This window comes from Asparagus officinalis, chromosome 8 (assembly GCF_001876935.1).
Source record: "Asparagus officinalis chromosome 8, Aspof.V1, whole genome shotgun sequence".
In the NCBI taxonomy this organism is placed as follows: Eukaryota; Viridiplantae; Streptophyta; class Magnoliopsida; order Asparagales; family Asparagaceae; genus Asparagus; species Asparagus officinalis.
In genome coordinates, this window is record NC_033801.1 from 34,916,886 (window position 1) to 34,920,666 (window position 3,781).

A 3,781-nucleotide genomic window follows, 5' to 3' on the forward strand; every position below is an offset into this window, starting at 1 on the left:
TCTTCATTGATCTGTAGACTTTGAGCCCTGATCTGTACTTATGAGGTCAAGTGATGAGAAGGCTTTGATTGAAATTAATCCTTCTTCCCCCTCTGTTGTTGACTTTAGAACTTCGCTATGTTCTTCAAATTATCCTAATATTTAACCATATTGAATATCACAAGAAAAAACCGTACGCCCAAAAACAAAATGACACATAGATATATACGTGTTGTATACATTATATGGTGACTAAAATATAGTCCATGTAATAGGAAATCTTAAATTGTTTAATGATTCACATAATTTTGAGTTTGGACCCATGGAGACAAAGTCTCCCTGGATATTTAACAAGTATGTGTAGGATTGTTCAGCTATACGACCCTTTTCAAACAAGTGGTCTGATAATTAGCATTTTAAGGAGGGGATCATACACCATAAATTAATAGGATTAAATAAACAATATAATCTTTTCCGAAGAAAAATGTAACTTATGTATCACTCTTTCGATGTATACTCTGGACCAGTACTGTAGCACCACTTGAAAGTCTCACCAACATATAATGTTCTTTAAAAAAAAAAATCATAGGGCTTAATCATTTTGTTTTGCGAATTTATCCATACATAAACTAATTTTGGGACTCGATGTGGGGGTTGGCTGGCGACCCTAGAGGTAGAACCCACGATGTGAAAGATCTCAGAGCGATTCTTCGAGCAACAATAATGATAAAGAGGTCGAGATATGACTATAGCACTGGTAGAGGTGACGTAGAAATACAACCATCGAAGTTAATGGCAAAACAAGTTCAAAACGACGATGAGCTAGCAATATAGCACATACATAGTACATGGTGAATTAATAAAGATAACATAATCTGCAAATGTATGGACGCATGGAGACTAAAAGATATGATAAAACGAGGTTTATATCCATGGTTCTTTTAAAGCATTGACAAGTTGAGAATGTCTTGAGGGCTCAACCTAGAAGTATTGGATCTGAGATGCAAGCCGCGTGAACGCGCAAAAAAGATAAAATAAAGCAATCAATGATAAATAACCACAAATAATTGTTGACATATTAGGATAGTTGAGGGTGTTATTTGTAAGATGTGTTAGTAAGGGGTCTATATAAGCCCATGTTATCTCATTAATAAGATTAGGTTTTTCATATTCTTTATGGTATCAGAGCAAGGTCCAAAACCCTAGCCGCCATCCCCCTCTCACCCATCCGACCCCCCTAGCCGCCACCCTCTCTCACGGCCTATGATGCACGGACACGGATACGGGACACGGATACCCCCCGGTGCACCATGTTGAACCTCGAGTTTGACATGGATTCCCTCGACTCAGTCCTCGAACTGATGACAGGAAGAGTATATATCTCACGGCGATGAGATATATCACTGTTTTTTTTTATTCTTGTTTCCTCTGAGAAACGAGAATTTGTTTGAGATCTTACTCTTGTTGTGCGGCAGATGTGCTGCCGAAATTTTCACTGCACACAACAAGGGTCGGAAGAGAAGGAGACCAGGTGTTGGGTCTGAAGCTTGATCAATGGAGGAGATTATCAAGAAGTTGAACCCTGCGGAGGTGTCAACTTTGATGAAGCTGATGAAGTTGTCAACTGGTGAGAGCGCGACAAAACCATCCAAGAATTTGGAACTTCCTACCATAGATCTGAAGCTTGATGGATCGGGTTTTTACCTGAGCTGGTCACGGCGGGTGAGATACACCCTTGCAGGGAGGAACCTGGAGGGTTATTTGATAGGAGAGGTGACAGAGCCGGATGAGGACTCGGAGGGAAGAGATGAGTGGAAGGTCACTCATATGTTGGTATACATCTGGCTCCTCAACTCGTTGGTCCAGTCTATCGCCGCCACAGTGGATGGCATTGAGAAGGGGAAGGATGTCTGGGAAAAGTTGAGGAGGACCTATGATGGAGTGGGGAATAACCTGAGGGTGTTCCAGATTAAAGGTGAGATCGATGCCATAGTCCAGGGAGATAGGACTGTACAGGAGTATGCCACAGAACTGGAGCGGCTGTGGCTAGATTATGATCACTTCTCACCTCGGGCAAGCTGCAAGGACCCAGGATGTAAAGAACGGGAGGCCTTTCTACAGGAGAAGACTATGGTGTTTCTCAAAGGATTGACATCAGAGTTCGCTCAGCGAATCGCCCTGCTGCTAGCTCAGCCGAAGACTCCAATGCTTGAGGAGGCTGTCTCTACTATGATCCAGGAGGAGACTCGCATTCGGCTGTAGGCGGGGACAAGTGGACTTCCTGTGGTGAAGTCCGCACTGGCAGCCTCTAGCAATACTGGATCTAGGGGAGAGACTCGACAGTGCTACAACTGTGGTGTTGTGGGTCATCTAAGGCATGCTTGCACCAAGCCACCCAAGGAAGGAGATTCGGGTGGACGTGGACAGTTCGGAGGTCGTGGTCGTGGCCGTGGGGGTCGACGAGGTGGAAGAGGAGCAGGAAACCGGGCGAATCTGACGGTAGCAGAGGAAGAAGAAGCTGAGGTGGTCTTTACTGAGGAGGATCGTGCTCTCCTGGCGATACTCAGGAGGAAGCAGCAAGTAGCAGGGGATGGGACTGAGGAGGCATCTACTTCATTCTTCGCCAGAGGCAACACTGCTACCTATGCTCATCCGACCAAAGGTACTTATGACATACATGCTCTTGCTTCTATGTCTCCTGGCAGATCATCAGCATGGATAGTCGACTCTGGTGCGTCTCGCCATGTAACAGGTAATGCTAGTGAGTTCTCATCATATACTCACTTAGCATCGCCTGATAGTATTCAAACAGCTGATGGTACATTTCAGCCAGTGGTTGGTAAGGGTACAGTCGATTGTACTGGTTCTGTAATTTTGTTCAATGTTTTACATGCTCCTTCCTTTCCAGTCAATCTTTTGTCCATTAGTTCTATCATCCTCCAACTAAAATGCATTGTTTCTTTTGATATTCCCAAGGTGATTTTCCAGGAGAAGGGGACAGGACGGAGACTTGGGACTGGCACATAGCGTAGTAGACTATGGTATCTGGATCGTGAAGGGCTGGATTCAGCATTGGTGTCAGTAATAGAGGAAGCAGGAGTAGGATCTAAAATGAGTGCTAAAAATGAGTTAATGCTTCATCACCAGCGTTTGGGACACTCATCCTTTAGTGTTTTAGGTAGATTGTATCCTTCTTTATTTGAGAAAGCAAATAAACAGAAACTTGTGTGTGATGCATGTGAGTTTGGAAAGCTTACTAGAAGCTCTTATGTTAGTTTTGGTCATAGAAGTTCTCATGCATTTGACTTGGTACATTCAGATGTTTGGGGGCCTTGTTCCATAAGTTCTATGAATGGATACAAGTATTTTGTTACATTTATTGATTGCTTCTCTCGTGTTACTTGGTTATACCTGATGAAGAATAAGAGTGATGTGTTTGGGTGCTTCCAAAACTTTCATAGGACTGTTCAGACTCAATATGGAGCAATGGTGAAAGTATTGAGGTCAGATAATATGACAGAGTATACCAACAGAGCATTTGAAGAATATTTGTCAGCTCAAGGAATACATCACCAGACGACCTGTCCATACACACCAGCTCAGAATGGGGTAGCGGAAAGAAAGAACAGACATCTTTTAGAGGTTGCTAGAAGCATGATGATCTCTATGAATGATGATCATATTTTATTACAATTTTATACCCTCATTATCTATTTTACATGAATAAATATATCATTAATAAGTGTTATTAGCTTAGTGTGCACATAATTGAATGAAAATATAAATAAATATTATTAAATGT